The sequence below is a fragment of the Alexandromys fortis genome, unplaced genomic scaffold, assembly GCF_014885135.2.
Source record: "Alexandromys fortis isolate MF-2015 unplaced genomic scaffold, M_Fortis_MF-2015_v1.1 scaffold_133, whole genome shotgun sequence".
In the NCBI taxonomy this organism is placed as follows: Eukaryota; Metazoa; Chordata; class Mammalia; order Rodentia; family Cricetidae; genus Alexandromys; species Alexandromys fortis.
This window is the reverse complement of record NW_026068030.1, coordinates 116,128-139,955: the sequence shown is the minus strand read 5'-3', so window position 1 is coordinate 139,955 and position 23,828 is coordinate 116,128. Positions and strand designations below refer to the sequence as shown.

Sequence of the window (23,828 nt, the reverse complement as noted above, 5' to 3'; positions counted from 1 at the left end):
CTTACTTTCTTACTCTCCTTCCTTCCTACCTGCCTTCCCTTCTTTCTTTTTATAAGATTACCTACGGAGGGAACTTCTTGCACATTCACTACGTCCTAATTATAGAGTTATGCGTTCGGACCTCTAGTTCCGTATTCATCCCTGGGTGCTTCCTTTCGTTTTACCCTGTAATCCCCGACTATTGGCGTTCCCCATCTGCTGCACCATACTGTCCAGGAACTCTGGGCTATGCCCTAGGGGAATGCAAACTAGTACCATGAATTTGGGGTGAAAAAAACGGGGATGTTACCTGAAGAGATGACCTCAGGGGCTAATTCAAGTCAGACTTAATTAGCTTCCTTGGCAAAGAGTGACTGCAGGGTGAGGCCTGGGAGCCCAGTTTCCTACTCGGACAAGGGACAAGTTACAAGTTTCCTCATTCATTCTGTTCCATTGCCCACATCTGTAAAAGAGGTGTTTTTTTTTTTTTTTAAATCATTTGCCTGTTGCTTTATGTGAAGAAATAAATAACATGCCATGTCTGAATTTTTTTTTTTTATATATAGTTCTCAGTATTGCTTACCATTGCAAGTTCCAGGCTGGCCAAGAAAGGAAATTCCCAGCCAGTTAACCTAGGCAGCTTTCGCTCACAGACTCCCTTCCAGTTTGTCAGGCAGGTCTAATGAGTCTTGGTACTTTCAGTGCTCTCTCCTTCCTTCAACCTTAAGTCTTTAATCATATCTGTGACTATGCATTGATCATCTTTCCAGGCCCCACTAGTCTCTCTTTTCTCTGTCATCTTAATGTTTCCATCACGAAGATCGTGCATACCATGCATGGCCATGGATGACACAAAGTGTGCAGGTACAGACACTCTGACATGCACAAGCTGGTCCCAGGCCTGTCCCTATGACGATCTGCTAGAAATTGGATACTAGATTTACTCTGCATGTTGGAGATTGTTTCTTGGGCTCTGGAGACCAGGAGTCATCACCGTCCTTCCAAATAGGCCCATGTGGAAAAGTAGAGATTGTTTCCAGATAACTTTATAAGAGTAAAAGCCACCTACCCTCTTGAAGCCTCCTTAAGGAACATCGAAAAATAGAGTATGTGTAATTGTTGGCAGCTGAACCTATTTATAAATCAAGAATAGGAGAGTGTGTAGGCAGCCTCAATTCCACAGACAACTAAGAGCATTCAGGATGCAGAATATTAGAGCTAAGAGTTTTAAGCTGGCCATTCTAAGTACAAAGCAGAAGTAAAACAGAATTTCCCAAAGGGTCAATGCTATTAAAACACAGGCACCGAGAAGAAATTATCCTAATCATTCCTGGGTATTTTTCTTAAGCAAGCAATTTTGTTTGATGATCTTGGGTAGTATAAGTGAGTGATGTGTAGGAAATTAGTCAATGTCTCCACTTCAAGCATGTACTAGACCAGGAAAAGAAAGCAAGAAAGTAGTCACTGACCTTGGCTCCTAAGATATCCCTACACACTTCCAAGGCTTTAGAAGCACTAAGTATGAGAAAGTATTATCCCCTCCCCCCACAAAGGTATTTAGTAGAAAGTATGACATGCAAAGCATTTGTGGAAGAAACAGCATAGTGACCAAAGAAAGAATCCCAAAGCAAAGACAGAGATGCTATCAGAAGCTTTTTCTATATGCTGGCTGCAGGCAGACCAAAGACTACCTACCTTAAGCAGCAGCATACTGCTGAAACATTAACAATGACTGCAATAATTGCTCACAGTCGGCAGGTACAACTCAATAGCACAGTGCCTGCCTAGCATGCATGACACCTTGGGCTTGATCTCCAGCAGCACACCTATGTGTGCATGCACACACACACACACAGAGGATAATGCATTATCATTGTTGCTGTTACACAATTCTAAGCTGTAGGAAAGTTATTGCTCCTATTTAGTATTAACAATAAATCTATGAGGTTATGTTATTTTTTATCACCATTATTATTATTTTTTTTTGGCAGTTAAGGAAACTAAAGCTAACTAGATATTGGATTTTCACCTCCTAAGCTACATATTTGTTTTGGTAATACAGTGCATGGGGTAGTTTTTTTGTTGTTGTTGTTGTTGTTGTTGTTTTTCAACTTGACATGGCTAAGGCCATCTGGAAAGAGTATTCTCAAGTGAGGAAATGCCTCTGTCAGATCGCCTCTAGGCAAATTTGTGAGACATTTTCTTGATTTGTAATTGATGTGGGGCTCAATGGGGGCAGTGTCATCCCTGGACAGAGACAAGCTGAGCTCGCCATGAGGAGCAAGCCAATAATAAGCAGTGTTCTATAGTCTCTGCTCCGGTTCTTATCTCCATATCTTGAACTTTTGCCCTGGCTTCCCTCAGTGATGGCCTGTGATCTGGGATGTATAGGTCAGATCAACCCTTTCCTTCCCAGTTTGCTTTTAGTTGCGGTGTTATCACAGCAATAGAAAGCAAACTAAGATATACAAGTTCTTTAGTATTTTAAATATTCCTGCCTACTTCTCATTACCCTCCAGTCTCACTTACATCCTTGTGTTCCATAACTCCTCTTACACTCCAGCCCGGCCCTCCACAGACCTCCAGGGACCCCACGACTCTCACTTTCCATCATTCTACACCATCAGATTCTCTCTGTCCGTCTCTGCACTGGTATACACACACACACACACACACACACACACACACACACGTATTCTGCATTCGTAAGCTGTTATAATCCCATTACATAACATCATGCTGCCAAGAGGTTTCTTGGGGATGGTTAGCATCAGTTGTTAGTTATTGGGACCAGAATCGGGGATGGCAAAGGCTTTTATACGGTTGTATTTCCCCCACGAACATGAACTGCTTCTGTAATGTAAGAAAGAGAGGAGATGTATGAGGTCTATCATGTCCCTTTGCCTTTGCAGAGTGCTCTCCTTAAACTCAGGGCTGCGAACATGTGGCCTACAGTTTCCCACTTGCAGCCTAGTGTCTTGTTTCCCCGGTCCCATGGGCACTTGCTTGTCAGTACAGAAGTCTCCTGGACTTGAGAATAGTGATGGGAGTGGAGATGAAATGAAGGTGGAGCTTTTGGCCAAGGCCCCAGCCAACCAGCTTCCTGCTATGCCCAGCTGCCACTCCCTCAATGAAGGGCGGGACAGACAACAATAATGTCACGGGGCCTCTGTGCTTCCAGGTCAGCCAAAGGGCTGATGTCATAGCTTCCTCCTACATGCACTTTCTCTTCCTCGTCACCAACCTCAGGTCAATGCATATTTTTGAATAACTTCCATATTCTAGACAGCCTAGTCCTTGCTCTCAGAGGAAAAAAATAAAGTCACCTAGTTTTTTTTTTTTTTTAAATCATCTACTCCATAGTGCTGTCTTAGTGAAGATAAATAGTAATAGCTGGTTGACTTTCTCAGCTAGAATTTTTATTATGATCCCATCAGATCTGAAGTAGCAATGAGAGGACTATGGGGCCAAAGGAGAAAAATCTGCAGAGGTCAGAGGAGCAGTGTCAGGCAGAGACACCACCCTTAGTGCTGGCCAGATGGGCACCCACAAGCATTGCAAGCGTCAGTTCACAAATGTGGGGGCCAGGCAAGGCAGATGGTCAAATGGCAAAGAGTCAGCACTCACAGGAGCTCTGAAGGGCAGACAGGAAAAGAGGCCCAGGGCACCCACAGCAACACAGGCAGATTGCTGGCACAGAGGCTACCGGTAGTGGGGCATCTGCCACTTCCGTCTTCCCGCACCCAGAGGAAGCCAGAACCAGAGAGAGCCTGGCCGCATTTGTCACTGAAAATAGCTCTGTCATTATAGGGAGTAAACATTTCAGAGAGTCAGGGATGCATGCGCATGGGGATAGCTGATAGGGCTGAAATAGAAAGTACTTACATGGAACTGCCTGCCACTCCCACTCCCCTTCAAAGAGGTGGGCTGAACATCAGGAACCCACCCAAGGGCTAGATCTGACCCAGGAAGTGACTGCTCATGAGCAAGCAGCCAAGCTTGCTTGTGCTACCGGGTTGGTTGCTGTCTACTCAGCACCCAGGGATAGGAGCTAGGTGGCAGATGACTGCTGTGTCAGAGAGAAGAGAGGAATTTACTCAGAGCAGCGGCAGCCAAGATCGTCTACTTGCTCAGGCAGACTACTCCAGGTACCTAAGTGGGAGCCATGATACTCATGCCCCCCAGAAGTCTCCCAGCTCCAGCTTCCAGCTGAGTTGCTGCAGTTGACTTGGCAGTGACCCAGCACAAAGCCTGGCACAAATCTAGGGCCTTACATACATTACTGATGGACACTGAACTTCATCGCCACTAGAATCCCATAGTCGATTCCCAGCTCTATATTTTAAAAATGCTCCAGGATCTTCATGACTTCCCAACTCATTGATACCACAGTACTGAGAAGCCACTTTGCGCAGTGCATTCTGTGGTGGAATATCGTATGAACAAAGTTGCTTCTCAGCCTTTGTTTAACATCAGCATAGTATAATACTGAGCCTTCATAGACAGTCCACATCCTTAGAAGACCTGCTAGGAAAAATGTTCATCACATAATAGCAACCTGGGGACTGGAAAGAACATAGGCTTGGGGCATGTATTACCTGGGCCCCAGAGCTCAAGAAAAGAATGTCTGCTATAAAATCATGACGATAAACATTAACATTAACCATGAGGAGCCACTCCTACAAGACTCTGTAACAGCTGGGACATAGCCCATGCCAGGACCACAGAGAGGCAAACCCACAGGGCGTCCAAGGGGTGAGGGGCAGTGCAGGTTGAAGGAAGGCCGGTTGGAGACAGGCAGATTATCATATCGAGCTTGAGGAAGAGCTGTGGCTTTATTCTGAGAACAATGTGGAGCCCCTGCAGGGATTTAGATGCCAAAGAATGGCAGGACAGTGTTCAGAATGTTGTGAATGCCACAGTAGGATAAAGTGGTAATAGCAGGAACATGGCTATAGTCAAAAGGCTGTTGTAGAACAAGAGAGGCAAGGGAGACCTTGCAGATGAACCAAAGAGACAGATAACAGTTTAGGGACCTTAAATTGTGGGCAGACACTAGTGATGGGTTGAATGTGGGGAGGGAAAAATGAAAACATCATGGGCCTCGCTCAACTTGTGGTCTCAAATCTTCTATGTGATATGGTTTTCCCAGAGGGTCACAGCTCCGGACATACGAGCTGTTTCATTCTGGGCATGCCCAGAATAAGTCAGTGCACAGGGTCCAGTGCTCTCCCCTCATCCAGACCATAGAATTTTTGCTCTGGTTTCAAATGTATAAGCCATTTACCTCTGAAAAGAATTTAAAGATATTCTTGGCTCAGAAAATCACCTATACTTAAAGGGTTTCAACCCATAGTCACCAGACCCTGTCTGTAGCCCTTGTGCCTATGAGGAGATAGGGGTAAGAAGGCTTAGTTCATAGCAGCTGTGAAGAAAGGAGGGGCCAAGGTGCCAATAGTCCTTTTAAGGACAGACCCTATAACTAACTTTATTCTACCAGGCCATACCCCCTAAAGGTCCCAACAAGTCAAGATAGTGCCACCGGCTGGCAGCCTAGCATTTAGCATATGGGAACTTTTGTTGACATTTATTTATACCATTCAAACAATATTACAAGTATTGTTTGAGAAGTTGAGAGCATTTTGGATGGCGGGCTTTGAGGGACTCTGTCATTTGGTGGCTAGGTAGAAAAGTAGGTGTGTCCCTTCCTCAGACGTGTGACCCCCATTTCTCCAATCTCCCATGTCCTCTAGCAGAAGAGAATAAAAGATGCTCCCTCCTCTCTACCTTTGTGTACTCACAGCCTCCCCTCTGTCCTCTGCCTGGAAACTACCAGAGTGTATCTCATTAGGTTCCCCTTGTGTGTTAATCCCGTAAGAAGCCCTGGATCTTCAATGTGCCTTACATCTCACCCGCTTGCTGAACTCCTGAACCTTCCAGGTGGATCTGGAGCTCACAGGCCATTCTTAGCTAAAAAAAAAAAAAAAAAAAAAAAAAAAAAAAAAAAAAAAAAAGAGAGAAAAAAAAGGAAAGCATTCTCTCCCTCCCTGCCCTAAACTGCCAAGGACACACCTCCTCTGTAGCCCTATCAAGTGGCAGCAATGTCTTTCCACCACAGCCTTTGTGCTGCTAGTCCTGACCATGGAACAAATGTCTCTTTGGAGCCTCACTGCCATGTCTAGACAATTCCCCTTTGTTCCTCCATAATGACTCCCAGCTTTGAACATCATGTCATCAAACTGTGAACTACTGCATGTACTTGTACAATCCTTTATCATCCCGGGCCGTACACACTCATTTCCAGAGGATTGCTATGTTCTTGTGCACTGTCAGCCGTTCCAAAAGGACTTGGCCATGTGTTCTCTGTCATTCTAACATCCTTGTAGATGGCTCCTCACTAGCCTTGTTCCCTTCAGAGCCTTATCCATCATCACCACTTCCTTCACAAAATATAATAGAAATAAAATGTGAAGCACACCCATAACTTTTTTAACATTAAAAAGAGACACACTACTTTTAATAATATACTTTCAAGACTTTATTTTTTTGGTTGGTAGTTTGGTGGTTCTCATCTTTATATATGTTTGTATACCACTTACATGCCTCGTGCCTGAGAAGGCCAGAACTGGGTGTCAGATTCCGTGGAACTGGAGTTATAGTCGTTATGAACTGCCTCTGTGTATTAGAAACCAAACCCAGATCCTCTGGAAGAACAGCCAATGCTCTTAACAGCTGAGTCATCTCTCCTGCCCTATAATATACCTTTTTAAACCAGTATGTTTAAAATCCTACCATTTCGATGTGTAGCTGACATTTTAAAAAATATTAGTGCAATATTCCCTCTTCATGCTAATTCTTAAGAATTCACTATGTATTTTACACTGTAGCACATCTTTTAAAAATATTATTGTATGCTCTTTGGTAATTGCATATGTGAATACAGGGTATTTAGATCATATCCATTTCTCATATCTCCTTTTTACCTCTTTTTGGTCGCCCCCACACGCTGTCAATGACTGAGCTCTTTTTGCTCTTCCCCTTCATCCTCTGTTTTGTAACCACTGAGTTCAGTCAGTGCTGCCCATATGTGAAAGAGCGTCACCATTCACAGGCTCATGGGCAACCTATTAGGGGCCACATTGCTAAAGAGAACTGAGTGTCTTCTCATCAGCCATGATCTGCCATAGGGTTGTGTGAGCTCCTCTGGTAGCACCTCAGTTAAGACAAGTCCATTTTGTGTGTTGTTGACACATTGCTAGTGGCCAGCACATCACACTATACAGTCCCAAACAGATAGTGTTGCCACCGCTTCACTCTGAAGTTCCAAGCTTCCCTCGCTCCAACCAGTTCCTTTTGTCTTCTAGCTCCCTCTCTTCGTTCACTCTAGTTCAAATAATTCCTGGATCCCAAGACCCATGATAGCACTTTCCTTAACCATGCTTCCATATCAATTTACATTCCTTGGACAGCCGAAAAACGCACTCTTCCTGAGCCTGCGCCAAGTCCCCTTGTACCTCTTGCAAACCCAATCCTGGGTTAGACCACACCTATGAATTTTAGCAGGATTGGGAAGAATATACAGACATCTGTCCAGTCTCATTTGAAAATTCATGACGATGGACTTCAAGTGGCCCTGGGCAATTCTGCTTCCTGATAAGCATCCCAGTTTTCATATCCATTTACTTTCCCAGTCTCTAGGAAGACATGTAGACCTCATCCTTAATTTACTTATCCTTCTTCAGCCTCGTGCACAGCTGGTACCTTGCTTCTGGTTTCACTGAGGAAATCAAAGTAATGCCACACCCCCTTCTACACATCTGCCAAAAGTATTCCTTGACCTTTTCTATTCATTCTGTTTCAACAACATATGCAAGATACACTCTGTGAATTTTGAATGTAATTGGCTCCCAAAAGCTCAAAGGGAATGGCACTATTAGAAGAAGTGGCTTTGTTGGAGTAGGTCTGGTCTTGTTGGAGAAAGTGTGTCACTGGCGAGGCAGTCTCTGAGGTTTCATATATGCTTAAGCCACACCCAGTGTCTCAGTTCACGTCCTGTTGCCTGCCAATCAGGATGTAAGGCTCTCAGCTATCTCTCCAGCACCATGTCTGTCTGCACACTGCCTTGTCCCACCATGATGATAATGGACTGAACCACTAAACTATATGCCATCCAATGAAATGTTTTCCTTTATAAGAAAGAGTTGTGTGGTCATGGGTGTCTCTTCACAGCAATAGAAACCCTAACTACAAAACACTTCTACCTTGGATCATTGCACTTGACATTTCTTTGCCTAGTTTATTCTTCCACAAAGCTAGGCATGGTAGAACATGACTAATCTCATATAACACATTTTTTTCTAGGTACACCAGGATACACCCCAGATACACCAGGTACACCCCAGATAGGCACTGACAAAGAAAAAAAATCCACCCAAGTGCATCTTGGTGAGTCAGTGAGTTTATAGGGGTTACACCGGAGCATGGATGAGAGGTTGCCAATAAGAACATGGGTCAAGTCAATTTTTATTGCCTCAAAGCCCAACCCAAGCATCAGTGATATCTCCCAAAAAGTTGTTCCTCTGAGGCCCAACCTCCAGCCAACCTCTCACACTCCTCCTCCAGTACCACATTTAGAGAACAGGAGTGAGGGTGACCAGAATCTCAGAAGGGACATTTGTGACTGCTCTCACCCCATTCTTTCTGTGAGGGGGTGTTTGACATCCTCTTTACCATCAACATAGACTAGCTGTCACTGTGCTGTTCTGTTTATCTTCTGACCATACTTGCATTCTGTAAGCTATTACCAACTACTTCATGATAACTGATGGTGATGCTTTATTACAACACTCTATTACAAAGACTCCCCCTCAAGAGCAACCCAAGGGGGAACAAAGCAAAAACACGATGTTCTTCAGCTGTATTATTTTATATTGCTGCAACATAGTACCTGACAGAAGGAGGAGGATTCATTTGCCTCGGCAGGTTAGAGCCCATCTTGGTGGGGAAGACATGCATAGGCTTAGTCTGGAGCAATAGGAATATTTAGTCGCTTCTTGTTTCATGGTACGAACCAGGGCTACATCCAGAAATGGGGCTTGAGCTATAATGCGCAAAACCCAGCCTTGTTGACCCTCATTCTCCAGATATGCCCCAGGACCTTTAAAAGTTCCAGCTATCCCAAATAGTTCCTCCAGTTAGGGACTAAATATTTAAACATATGAGCCTATGGGAGTATTTTATATTTAAACCATAATATATGCTCCTGTCCTCACAGGTTCATGGCCATCTCAAAATGCAGAAGGCATCCAGTCTAACCTCAGAATTCCCCATGGTCTTAACAGTTTCAGCATCATTCAAAAGTTAAAAGTCTGGGTCTGGTGGCAGCCATCAAGGAGCCAAGATTGATTAATATAAATACATTCAAGATCTAGAACAGAAGAATCAGTCAAATATGATGCACTTTTTTTCTGAGGGTCTGCAGTGAGCAGCTCTCTGCCCTGCACAGGGCTCCCTACTCTACACAGCCAGATAAAGCAGGCAGGCTGGGATACAAGGCCTACCAAGGTTATGTCATGATGTATAGGATTTGTGTCCTCTATGGTAGCTACAAATGCCCAGTTCCTAAGGATGCAATTAAGGAATTCATTGATATTATCTCCATTGATCCATTCTGTAAAGCTATCAGAAGAAACCCTGACATTCAGTGGGTCACCAAACCTGTCCACAAGCACAAGGATATGTGTGTGCTGTCATCTGCAGGAGGCGGGAGCCCTGGTTTTAGAAAGGACCACAGACTCTACCACATTATTAGTGGTTCTTGCTGTGCAGGCTAGAGAAGGTGCAATACTCTCCGGCTCTACCATTCAATACACATAATGTTCGTAAAATTCATACCCACGGAACAATTTAGAGCAGTCAAAAGAAAAGCAAAAGTTCAAAGCGCTGTTGAGACTCAAAGTCTCAATCAAATTTAACATAATGAAACGGGCAAAGAAATTCTTTCAAAATATAATGGCAAATAATGACCATCCTCATTCCAAACAGGAGGGAAGAATGGGGAAATAGTAAAGGATTGGACCAAAGCAAGACTGAAACACAGTAGGGCAAACATCAAACCTTGTATCACTATGAGGCACTCGGGGTTTCTGGTAGCATCATTTGGGCTCCAATAGGCTTGGGTAGTCCCACCCCACAGCCCTGTCATCTGAAGCATTATATAACTTTTCTTTTGGACTGGCTACACACGATGCCTGCAGCTTTCCTCCGCTGTTCTACATTCCCAGAATCTCTGACATCTTAGGGTCTCCACTGTAGCTTAAGCGTCACCCTCAATGTTTTGCACATTGACTTCTTGGGGCCTTGTAGAAAGAAATCTGATTCTGCTGCACAATATCTAGCCTCATTGATTGGTTTTTGTTTTTTCTTTCTGAAACTTTGGCTCAAGCCTCCTTGTCCCTGTTATTCTGGCATCCTGCATGTCTTCAAAACCAGCAGCAATTAAATGGTACCCAGCTCTCTTGCCAGCTCAAGATGTCCTCTTCTGACAGTGGCTACAAGTGCTTATAGCTGACCCTGGGGAGACATTTCCCTAGATAGCTTTCACTAGAGGCTCTGTCTTTCCATACTCTTTCTCTTTAGTGCATGTTTTTCAAATGAGTTTTCGGTTTAATACCCTGGAGCCTTCTATGGGTTGGGTGGTTCTTCCATATTGCAAAGTGTCTGGTTTCCTTTTAATTGTACCAATCTCCTTAATAACCATAGCTGGCTTGCCCTCACCAATCTTGTCTGAAATTTGAAACTTCCTCATGCTCCTCTGCATACCAAACTACAAAATTTTCTCGTATTTTTGCTGCTGTACTTTCTGTTCCTTGTCACTGAAAAAACTGCATAAGAGCTGTGAGCAGTAACCATATCACAGCCTGGATGGTATGCTGTCTTGCAATTTCTTGCACTGAACTAATTAGTTCATTACTTTGTAATTAAACTATTGATCCTGCTGGGTGAGTATAAGATCACTACCATAATTTTGAGTCAAGTTTGAAACAAGCTTTAATTTAATACTGGACAGAATGATGGACCCTCGCCAGGTCCATTGCTGGGTTCTCAGAAAATGGCCACATTTTTTGAGGCTTAAAACGGCAACCCCATAAGGCCTCATATTTCTCACAGGTCTGGTCAGGGGCAGGCATACATCCTGCCTACTGTACCTCCTGCTCACATGTGATCAGGCACAGCTGGTGCAGCTGGGTCAAACACACTTGCTTAGGGGAGTGAAAACATGTGGCTTGTTACCTTTGATAAACAGTAGCCTCCAGCATTCCAGGAAGTGAGTGTTCTTGGGCAAAGAAAGGACTTACAGGCTAGAGGCATTTTCATTTTATGAATTTCTTAAGCACAATGATTAAACCTTAAAACATAATTTTGGCCCTCAAAAAAAACCTCACTAAAATCTTGAGGTCACATGAACATCATCGCCAGATTATTTGCCAGAATATAAGAATGTCTCTAGCCCATCTCCTGGTAAAGGGCTGGTTTCCCTCTGCAGTCTCAGGAACAGAGGTAGCCACGTTTCTGTCAGCATCCTGGTCTTCTGAACTCCCACCAGAATGGTGTACCAAACTCTGCTTACAGCATCCCAGGCCTTCTGCAACCTGATGCCCCAAACTCTGCTTACAGCATCCCAGGCCTTCTGCAACCTGATGCCCCAAACTCTTCCCCACGCCCCCTGCAAACCGGTTCCAAATTCATATGAACCATATGGCCAGGCTCATTTCTGCAATAGATCCATCCTTGGTACCAATTTCTGCCTTAATTACTTTTACTTTACAATGAACAAATGCCTGACGGAAACAACTTTTAAAGACGGATAATTTATTTTGACCCATAGCTGAAGGTTCATCACGGTTGGGAAGGCATGGCAGAGTGATCTGTTTGGAGTAACGGAGCATTCAACAGCTGTTTGTTGAGTCAGGAAGCAGAAGGAATGCAACTTGGACTAGATGAAGGCTAGAATATGACCAATAAGAGTCTTCTTACAGTGACACATTTCCTCTAGGTGGGTCCCATCTCCTATAGTTCCACAACGTCCCAAACATACCACCATCTAAGGAGTGAATGTTCAAATATGTAAGCCTGTAGGGCAGTGGTTCTCAACCTTCCTAATGTTGCAGCCCCTTAATATAGTTCCCCTTGCTGTGGTGACCTCCCAGCTACAAAATGGTTTTCATTGCTTCTTCCTAACTGTAATTTTGCTACTGTAATGAGTTGTAATGTAAATATCTGTGTTTTCCAATGGTCTTAGGCGACCCCTGTGAAAGGATCATTTGAACCCCAAAGGGGTCGTGACCCACAGGTTGAGAACCACTGCTGTTGGGGACCATTTTATATTCAAACTATGGATATCTATATGGCTTGCCATACCTCTGTTATTTCCTTTCTCAAATGCTGCATTTCCAGCAAACTACTTCATGACCACCCTGTCCAGAACTATATTTACCAACTCAGTTCATTTTCCTCCTCACCTTTATTTTACTTCAAAGCACTTGCCATCTTAAATACATCGCTCAATTTTTTTGCCTTAACATTAATATATACAATTATATATTATATACAATTTATATATCATATATATGTATTATATATACAATTAATATATACAAGTATATGATTCCGTGAGGTTTGTTTCCAAGGCACTGTCTCACCATTTATTCTTGGCTGGCCTAGAACTCACCATGTAGGCCATGATGGCCTCAGGTTCACAGAAACCTGCCTGACTCTGCCTACCCTGTGCTGGGATAAAAGGCGTGCCCAGCGGCAGCTTACCTAGTTGTTTCTTTCTTGTTATCTCATTGTGCTCTCTTTCACTCTACTTTTGACTTGACTTTAATCCCCAGGACAGCATTTGTGTTGGCCTCTAGCCGCTGGAGCAGTACCGTCTATACAGGAGGTACTTTAAAAATACTTGTAACTTGGAATTAATAACTAGCAGACAAGGAAAAGGGGAAGCCACGAGAAAGAAATGGGAGGAAATGTTAGGAAGTGAGCAGTTGTATGAACTGTTCCCGATTCGTACCCAAAGCAGGCTCGAGCTGAACCAAATCTACCCCCATGCAGATATAGACTGTGTGTCGTCTGCTTCAGGAGAGTGAAGATGCAGACAAGAAAGGTTGAGGACTAAATGGAAGCGAGGAAGAGGAGAAGGCGAGGTAAGTGGCAGTGGTTTTTGCAGCAACATGTCTGTGAAGGAAACTAGAGAGATACTGGGAGAAAGACTGGCACAGTCCAGCTCACTCTCGCTCCAGTCTCAGTAAAAGTCGGCCATGGCTGACGAGGTGGTCAGCAGTTAGAGACCCTTGTTAAAGGTGCTCACACAAACCTGCTGGCCTGAGACTTCCCCCAGGACCTGATGTCTGTTCCTGGCACCCGTAAAGGGCAGCTTACAACCTTAGCAGTTCCAGGGAATCTGACACCCTCTCCTGGAAAGGAACCTACACTCAGATGCTTATAGATATAGACACACAAGCATACACATAAATAAAAATAAAAATAATCTTTAAAAGTTAACTTTTACTACCACTAGCGCACACACACATATAATAATAGAAGATATAGAGAGTAATGATGGATTTTTGCTTTACTAGTCTGTGTTTAATTTTTTTTTACAATGAATGTATATCTTGTGTAACTTTTCATCAAGTTAAAGAGAAACACACATTACCTGAAATTAAGTTTGCAGCCTCCTTTGAATTTTCTTATGTGGGTGGAGCAACTAACAGGCAGAACAATTGACTCACCTAGTGAACAGGCTGCAAGTGGTCCCCACCCCAGAGAGCAAAGGCTAGCCCATCAGCTTATCATTATAAAACCTTAAGTACACACTGGACCTGAACACCACCCCAACACTAAACACCCATCCTTAAACACACAGAACAGAAGTTCTTTGGAAGTCTTAAGTCTCTCTCTCTCTCTCTCTCTCTCTCTCTCTCTCTCTCTCTCTCTCTCTCATACACACACACACACACACACACACACACACACACACACACACACAGTAAAGCATCCACCATGCGATCTGCTCTCTTAAAACAGGTCTTTTAAACTCAACAGCAAAAGAAGATGAGGCCTGGGTTGATATCAATAGTATTTAATGTTACAATGAAGAAATCATGAAAAACTATCTGACAGAACCACTAGGAAAATACAAGATGGGGAAAAGAACGGCAGCGTGGGAGTGAGAGGGTCTGCATTTTGATTCAGGCACCTCCTAGCTGGATAGCTGTAGGAGTCAGAGGTGGACTTTGTCTTTGAAAAGATAGCAAGGACATTATTTCCACTTCTAATGTTCAGCAATAAGCAGTTGACACCGTGTGTTTGTTGTACTTTTGTTGGTTTGTTTTCTCATTATTGCATGAGCTTTTGTTTGTCTGAAACAGGGTGACTTTTCCATGAGGCCCAGGATGGTCTCAAATGCACTATGTAGCCTTGGTTGACCAAGGTTGACCTTGAATTCGGGATTCTCCAGCTTCATTTCCATTTCCCAAGGGCTGGGATTACAAGTACGCACCATTACACCCAACCATAGCTCTTCCTTTTGCTTGTTTTTCATGTGTATGGATACTTTTTTGCCTACATTTATGTCTGTGTGCCATCTGAGTGCAGTGTCTGTTGAGGCTAGAGGATAGCCCAAAGATTCTCTATGATTAGAGTTGCAGATGGTGGTAAACCATCATGTGGGTACTGGGAATCAAACCTGGGTCCTCTGGAAGATCAATCAGTGTAGGAGGCCCTCTATCTATATGTTGCTTTCACTGGTTAATAAAGGAACTGCTTTGGGCCTATAGCAGAGCTATAGGGGAACAGAGCTAGGTGGGGAAAACTAAACAGAATACTGGAAAGAAGAGGCAAAGGAGATGCCATGGATACGCCAGAGATAGACACTGGGAATTTTACCTGGTAAGCCACTGCCACATGATGATACACAAATTAGTAGAAATGGGTTAAATTAATACAACAATTAGCCAATAAGAAACTAGAGCTAATGGACCAAGCAGTGATTTAATTAATATAGTTTCTGTGTAGTTATTTCAGGGCTAAGCTAGCCTGGCGACCGGGATGAACAAGCGGACCCTCCTCCTACAAACCAGTGCTATTAACTGCTAAACCATCTCTCCAGCCCTTGTTGGTTGGGTTTTTATCAAAACATGACCTTTCTGAGGAGCTCAGGCTGGCCTGGAATTTACCATATGGGTCCAAGCTGGCTTCAGATTCACTGCAATCCTTCTGACTCTGCCTCCTAAATACTAGGATTAGAGTCATGCACCACCATACTCAGCTCTCACCGTTCTTTAAATTGTCAAAAATAAAGGCCTGTGCACCCCTTCTCTGGACATAGCAGGCTTGCTTAAAGTAAGACATAATGGGAAGGAGCCACATGCATCCATCATGTAAGCAGGAGTGTCAGGCAGGTGGATTTTGCAGCAGATCCTCACCTGAACAAGCATTTAAAGGGGATCTGTCCTGAGATTATAAGATACTTTAAAAAAAGAAAGAAAGAAAAAGAAAACTGGAATTGGCTACCTGTGAGAGGGAAGACAGACAGTAAGTAATTCTATCCAGCAAGCTTATCAGCACCAGGCAGGGGTATCTGTCCCAGAGAAGCCCACATGAAAATGAGGGCTCTGGGGTACCCCAGAAGAACCTATATGAAAATGAGGACTCAGGGGTCCCCCAGAGGAGGTGGCAAGACTCCAGAGCATAATAGACTATTTGGTGCTCCCTTCCCCAACTGTACAAGAACTGAATCTGCTGTGGTGAGAAGCCAGAGTTTCAGTTCTAAGATCTATTTGTGTTCCGTGGAAGATGGGGCATGGCACCGTCAGGAGGGTTCCTGAGGCTGGAACAGGCAGCTGCTCTCTGAGCTACAGACCAGCTCCTTCTCTGCCCTTCTTGGGTTTATAGTAGTTGACTGCTTCCTCAGTTTCAGAAAATCCCATCTCTTCGATTTGCACATTCCTCTCCTCTGACTTCTGAATGCCTAGATGCGAGGGACCGCTTTAGCATCCTACCTGGTCTGCTACAGCTTGGGACCTGGGTACCACGATAACATCCTTACAGCCCTGTGTGAACTCTGGGATCTTACAGGAAGGAGCAAGAAGGCAGTAGACCCTTGGTGAGAGAAATGAGCTCCATTCATCATAGAGCTTTTGGGCTGGTTTTACTGGGGGGGCGTGTAGATAGTGTCTTCATCTACTTTCTGTTCTAGCACAATTTGTTCTGCCCACCTGATGCTGGGTACTGTACAAGGAAATGGTTAATTTTGCTCATGACTTTAGAGAGAAATAAGCATACGTTTTGAGTAGTCTCCTCATGTTCAGCATAACTGGTACACGACAACACATAGCAAAACTTCATGTGAGCAACGAAGGGGGAAGAAAGAGGTCAAAAGTGAGTGTTACACTTTATAACTACCCACCCAACATCGAGTTCAGTCCTGAGAGCCCTAGCTCTCCTCATAGAAGGGCACTGAGCCCTTCTGAGGACACTTCCCTCAATGATCTAATTTCCTCCCACTAGGCTCCACCCTTTAAAGGATCCACCATCTCTCAGTACTGTTAGAGTAGGAAAGAAACTTCCAGCCCATGGGTGTTTAAAGGGACGAACTATAAGCAAGCTGGAGCAGATGGAACCTTCAAATCAGAAGTAATTCTCTGCCAAGCTTTCCCACGGATCCACTTAAGCACACAAACAGGTAAATCCATCTCTTTGATCTGAAGCACAGGTTCGTGAGCATCTCCTGTAAGCATACACCTGTGCATCAGCCTCTGCTGAACAGATTCATAGGATCTTATGTGCAGTGATTTGAAAGAAAATGGCCCCCAAAGGGAGTGGCACTATTAGGAGGTGTGGCCTTGTTGGACAAAGTGAGTCATTGTAGGGGAGGACTTTGTGGTCTTTTTCTTAAGCTTCACTCAGTGTGACAGTCAACTTCCTGCTGCCTTCTGGTCAAGATGAGGCCAGCACCACGTCTGTCTTCCTACACAACACCAGGCTCCTTGTCATGACGATAATGGACTGAACCTCTGAAATTGTAAGGGATCCCCCTCAATTAAATGTTTTCATTTATAAGAGTTGCCGTGGTCATGGTGTGTCTTCACAGCAATAAAAACCCAAACTAAGACACTATGTATGTGATGTGGATTTGCTGAGGCTGACTTACCAGTGGTATCTGTTACTTTTCTCTTAGCTGAGACAAAATACCTGGAGAAATTAAAGGAAGGCTCATAATTTGAGGCTGTACAGTCCATCATGGCAGGAAGGCCTGACTACAGAAGTCTGAGGCAGCTGGCTGCACTCCTCACAAGCAGAGCATGGTGGATGCCAGTGCTCTGCTTGCTTTCTCTCTTTTTCATTCAGTCCACAACCTCAGGCCATGGGACGATACCACTCACATTCAGCGTGTATCTTCTCTTATATCTCTGGAAACACCCTCAGGGTCACATCCAGAAGTATGTCTTCTATTCAGTTCTAAATATAGTCACGTTCACAATGAAGATTAACCATCACAGCCAGGACAGAGACCTTTTCACATAGATGTGTGGCTGGGAACAGCACCGAAGAGAGTACTTGCCACCCTGAACCATGCCAGTTAGCTTCCTTCTCTGACTAGACATGGGGATGAACCTAGCTTAGAGCTGTAAACTTTTCAAAGGCTTCAAAACTGCAGAAAATTAGCAGTCTGTGCTGGCCCAAAGGGTTCATTCTTCCTCACTGTCGAGAAGATCAGAGATTGATGAGCTCAGGCCTTTCTGTCTCTAGCTCCAACAGACGACAGGAAGGTGGCCCATGTCATATTATAGAGCTCACTGTCGAGAGCTGTCCTTTGTCTTGCCCAGTGTAGGACCCTCCTCCAGTACAGAGGCTGGGACTCTCGTCTATTGATTGTCCTGAGGACTTAGCTGCAGGTGGAAGTGGGAGAAAGAAAGCTCCACACACCACCGTGAGGGAGGAGGATTACTATAACCGCAAAGCCAGACTGAACTACACCAAAAATTTCAGACTATGCTGGGCTGTAGTGAGAGTCTGTGTATCAACCCTCCTTCCCAAAAAAAGCACAAAATTTATAAAATAAATATGTCTTCATTGCCAGCTCTCAGATTCGGTGATTTCCACTCAGACAAGGTTGTTCCACGTCATCATTCCCATCCCCAGTGCCTTAAGCAAACCGCTTGCACTAAAGCTGACTCAGAAAGCAGATTTTCTGAACCTCTTCCTTGATGCCCAAGATACAAACTCTTTTCATAGAGGGTAAGAGGGATGTGAGTCATGAGTCCTGTACAACAGCACCCGAGACTTCTTGCTACAAGCCTCCGTGAGGAAACGTGATTGCTTTTCTATGTCAGAGATTAGAAATCTAGGTAGATGCATCCCCTCCTAGCTTATGAGCACACCTTAATTCAAGAAAGCCAGGAGTGAGAGGATGTTTATCAACTAAAATTTCCTTAACGAAGTAACACTTTTTATTTATTTTAATTGAAAAATAAAAACTCGGATACATCCTGTTTTTCCTTTCCTCTAATTCCTCCCAGATCCTCCCCACTTCCCTACCCACTCAGTTAAAACTATTTTTTTTCTTTTTTGGGGGGAGCATAATGTAGTTAACGTCATTTCCCTGTCCTCCCTTCAAGCCATATACCCATCCTTGCTACCCATTCTTTCAAATTCATGACCTCTTTTTTCGTTAATTGTTGCTACATGCATATATGTTTAAGTATATACATGTGTATTCTTAATATAACCTGCTCAGTCTGCATAATGTTATGAGTAATACTGTTTATTCATTTATACTAATTATTTAAAAGCAAATGAAGCCACACATAACCAAAGCTCTTTCCTACAATAGGGTGGGTTTTCCATCTGAGATTGAGTGTGTAACCTCTGGCTTCTTTTCTTCTAGCTGTATAATCTTGGAGATAAGAAAGTCAACTGAAGGGTTTGGGAAGATAGTTCAATGAGTAAAGTATCTGCTATGCAAATGTGAGGACCTGATTTCAGATTCCCAGCTCCCACAGAAAATGTGGGTGTGATGGTGTGCATCTGGAACCCTGGCATTGCTGGGGAAGACGCTGAGGCAGATGGAGACAGATCTCCAGAACTCTCTGCCCAGTCTACCCAATCAGTGAGTATCTCCTTTATGGAGAGACCGTGCCTTAAAGGCTAGGTTGAAGAGCAGGAGAGATGGCTCAATGGTTAAGAGCATTGACTGCTCTTCCAGAAGACCTTGGTTCAATTCCAAGTCCCCACATGATGTCTCATGACTGACTGCAACTCCAGTTCCAGGGGATCTGACACCCTCTTCTTGCTCCTGCAGGCAGTAGGCAATCAAAGTGCACACAGGAAAACACCATAAAACAAACACTGAAGAAAAGATAAGTGGGGAGCAATAGTGGAAGGCATCCCACATTGACTCTTGTCCTCGGTGCGTGTCCTGTCCATGGACACACACAAATATGATACATAGACACAAGGGTCTCAAACGCAAGGCTGCCATTAGGGCTTTAGTAAGTATAGACTGAAAAGTCTTTTCCAGCTGCCACGTGATATTTGTATATTATCTTTTCCCCTCTACCTCTCTCATGCCCTGATGCTCAGCTTGTCTTCTGCTTTCCAGAAAGAGATGGCATCATATGGGAATCCCTCATCTTCCTAATCCTGAAGCCACATGACCCGCCAGCAATGGCCCATTTTCCTTTGCTGGGGTGAAGGAGCATAGCAGGTTCCCTGTGTCTAAGCCTCCGCCCACATCGTTTACCTTCCCAGGTATCATACCTGAGAATGAATCATACCTGGGAACAGAATCATACCTGTTCTTGAACTTTGAACCCAGCTGGGACTTCTCTTAGCCCTTTGTTTTAGTCTGATGTCTCCCATTAAAACAAAACCCTCAGATCACAGAGCTGCAAGGCGCTCTCTATTCGCTGAGGAACACCACAGGGCTGGGCAGTGGGGCAGGGGAGTATGTGTGTACTGTGTATGGTGGGAACTGTTTGCCCTCCTGACGAAAGGAAGCACACACCACCGATCTCCGGAAAATCCCAGTATATTACGTGGTCATTCCATTGGTGCCTTTTACCCCCAAAGAATGAGAGAATCCTCCACTGTACATTTATTTAGAGTTCAGGAGACTTGAAGTATTTTTTAAAACCCTCGATCCCTAATATAGTAACATAGATTCTTTATTTGTCTGTTTGTTTTTAAGATAGGGTTTCATATAGCCCAGACAACCTTGAACTTGCTCTATAGCCAAGGCTGACCTTGGATTTCTGATCCTCTTGTCTTGCAGGGAAATGGTATTGGAGGCCTTTGCCACCATATCCAGCATCAAATACTGTGAAAGAGTGGCCTTGAAGCCTTCAAGAGCTGGAGATGAGGCGTTCCATGAAACGCTGCCTCCCATGGCTGCTGGAATCATGAACACACAGCATAGGGATACCCAGGAAAGACTGACCCTTCAGCATTCCATTGCAGACAGGAAAGCGACCTGCAAGGCCCTTCCTGTGAAGCTGCTGACTGCTAATGGTTAGCAGATTGGGGACGGGGTGCCACTTTCTTCAGTGCTAGAACCACTGGGGTTCTGGGGAGAAGAAGATGGGGTTCACAAGGAAAGGAAAGGGGTAACAGAGGGTAATGGGAGCTAAATGTAAGCACAATACACTGCATATCTATACAAAACTCTCAAAAAATAAGTATCATTGGTTTAACTAAAACAAAACTGGGGCTTCGTACATGCCAGGCAAGTGTTCTACCACTGAGTCCTATCCCTAACCTCATTGCTTCTCAGTGAAATCATTAATACCAAGTGTAAAAGCAGAGTCGATTTTAAATAATTTTTAAAATAATTTAAAAGGAGTGGTGACTATAAAGAATACCATAGGAAAAATCCCCAATGCCTGTTTTGTAATATAAGCATCTGTGATTTCGAGTGGTTATGGAGATGAACTACCTGTAACACTACTGTGGCCTGTGGCCTATATGTGTAGCTCAAGTAAATGAAGAATTCAGCTACCTGCTAGTGATGTAAATATAGGTTCTTCCCAGACAAGGTTATGGATTTTTTTTTAATTCTGCACATAGATCCTAGGTCAAGAATCTGCATAATACACAGTACGGTCCCACAACTTAATTGTGTCCTTCTGCCCAAGAGCTGCCCCAAGGGGACACAGCATGCACTAGTAAAGAGAGGGGAAGACATGGTTTTTCACCTTGGGATTGTGTCCCAAAGGGAACCAGTTAGGAAGTGCCATAAGGGGGCATTCTGTCAAAGGCTTGTATATGAAGATTTTGGAAATGAATCAGTTAATGTGTTTTGTTGAGAGCTAAACAGTAATCTTTGGTTAGGTTGGAGCTGTTTAAATCATGAGCTTTCCTCAGGAAATTCTATCAGAAAGACTGATCTCAGGAAGACAGGAAGGACATGAATGTATTATAAACGAGAACTAAAAATTATAATTTTACATTATAGCCTGTTTTGATATTATTAAAATCTGTTATGAATGATTTTCCATGATACTAATGTAGTTATGAAACATTATTAAGGGTCATATATTATTTTATTACAGATACACACCACAATTACCTAGTTAGTCTCAGGCATAATGTAAGTTGTGCTGTAAGAGATACAGGTTAAATGTTTATTCATATTGTATTTTTATTTCCTGTGAATATTTTATAAGAATAACTGTATAATTTACAACAAGAACAAGGTATATGTTAAGGATTGTGTGTGAATGCTAGATTTTTTCTTTTTTTTTTTTCTTTTTTTGTCAACTTGGCATAAGCTACAGTCATCTGAGAAGAAGGAACCTCAACTGAGAAGATACCTCCCTCATACTGACCTGTAGGCAAGTCTCAGGTACCCAGCCCACTGTGGGTGGTACCACTTCTGGGCAGATAGGTGGCCCCAGGTTATCTGAGAAAGCAGGCTGAGCAAGTCATAGGAGCAAATCAGTGAGCAGTATTCTTCCATGGCCCCCCCTTTAGCTCCTGCCTTGATGTTGCCTTAAGCTCCCGCCCAGACTTTCCTGGATGATGGACTACAACCTGTGAGGTGAAATAAACTCTCAAGCTGGTTCCAGTCATTGCGTTTATCACAGCAATAGACAGCAAACCAGGACAGGATGCCTTCCCGGGAACTACACCCAGGGCAGGTGCTCACCGGCCCTTCTGAATGCTCAACCTTTCCACTAGTTCTCCTGAATAGCTTGTGTTAAGGTATATATATGTAAAAGCAGATGCAATTTTATTTTATTTTATTAATTAACTAATTAATTTTTTGGTTTTTCGAGGCAGGGTTTCTCTGTGGCTTTGGAGCCTGTCCTGGCACTAGCTCTGTAGACCAGGCTGGTCTCGAACTCACAGAGATCCGCCTGCCTCTGCCTCCCGAGTGCTGGGATTAAAGGCGTGCGCCACCATCGCCCGGCAGCAGATGCAATTTTAAATATGCATGCATGCATACATACATATGTGATCAGTACTGTCAAATTGTCTTCCAGGAAGCTTGTTTCCATTGTGAAAACTGAACATTTAAGCCCTGACTCAAAAGATGCAGAGAAGTCACTGTCCTCACAGAGATCAGAAGGCAGCTGTCCAGAACCAACACCCCTCTGCCCCAGCATGTTCTTCTGTTCTAAATCCACCTTCAAGATCTGCAGTTAGTGTCAGTGCCTGATAGCTTACAAGTGATCCTTCGAATCCACGGCTTGGACTTAATCCCTGAATTCATATGTTAATGGTATTTGCAGACAGGGTCTTAGAGCAGTAATAAGGATTAGATGAGGTCACAGGGGTTGGCACTAGTGGCTTTATCAGAGAAAGAAGGTGACACTAACATATTCATCCTGTCTCACCATATGATATGATGTCCTCTGAGTGTTACAATTCATCAAGGCCCTGACCACACACACTTGCAGCAGTGGCCTTCCCAGCCTCCAAACTTCTAGTCTTTATAAACTTCCTGGTCTCAAGCATTTTGTTATGGCACCAGAAAATGAACAAAAGTATCCTCCCCCACATATTCATCCGGGATTTCATAGGATGTCACTCCTCAGTCATAATCTAAATGTCACAAACTTACATCTATAAGACTTGTCCTTTCTGCTTCAAGCCCACAAAGGCACCTACCCCGTTTGTCCTCTCCCTCTCTAGACCCAGGAAGGATACAAAAGCTACGGATTTGTATTCTGAACTAGCATTTGCTTCTGTTCAGTGGTACCATCCAGACCGACCTCTTGCTCACATCTTGCGGTTACTGGTTTCGCTAAGACGAAAGGGTCTCCTTGTCCTTTCTAGTGTGTCTTTTAGACTCTTTCTGCCAGTAGTGATAATAGTGCCCCCTTTGACTCTCTCTTCTTTCCCATGGAGTCCGTGGTGTAGTGCTGACCCTTCTCGGCAGGGGGCAGTATTCTTCCTTTGCTGCTTCTGGACATTCACATAAGGCTCAGAAAAGTTATATCTGATTTAAAACCATGTCTTGTTGCCGGTTTCGGGTACTGATATTTTCACTTCTCCATAGTGGCAATAAAATTATTTCTATTCACCTTCTATCTCCACCCAGGCCTAGAACTAGAATACCAGCTCCAGCCCCACACCCATCCCGGAACAGCTAGAGGACAGAGAAGCATCTCGCAAACATCCACTGGCAAAGACTTTACGATCTGTTTGGGTGGGCAAAGCAACGCACGTGAAACGCAGAGCAACCAGAACAGCATCCAATCCCTATTCGTGCGTCCCAGAAGCAACCGCAGAAAGAAAACAAGTGTTTGCGGAATTTGGTACCCAACGCTATTCAGCAGACT

At 43.9% G+C, this 23,828-nt stretch overlaps 1 pseudogene; it reads left to right on the top strand.

The window, feature by feature from the left end:
- Positions 1-2,973: 2,973 nt before the first annotated feature.
- On the top strand, positions 2,974-20,558 carry LOC126515103 (60S ribosomal protein L15-like; annotated as a pseudogene).
- Positions 20,559-23,828: the final 3,270 nt, after the last annotated feature.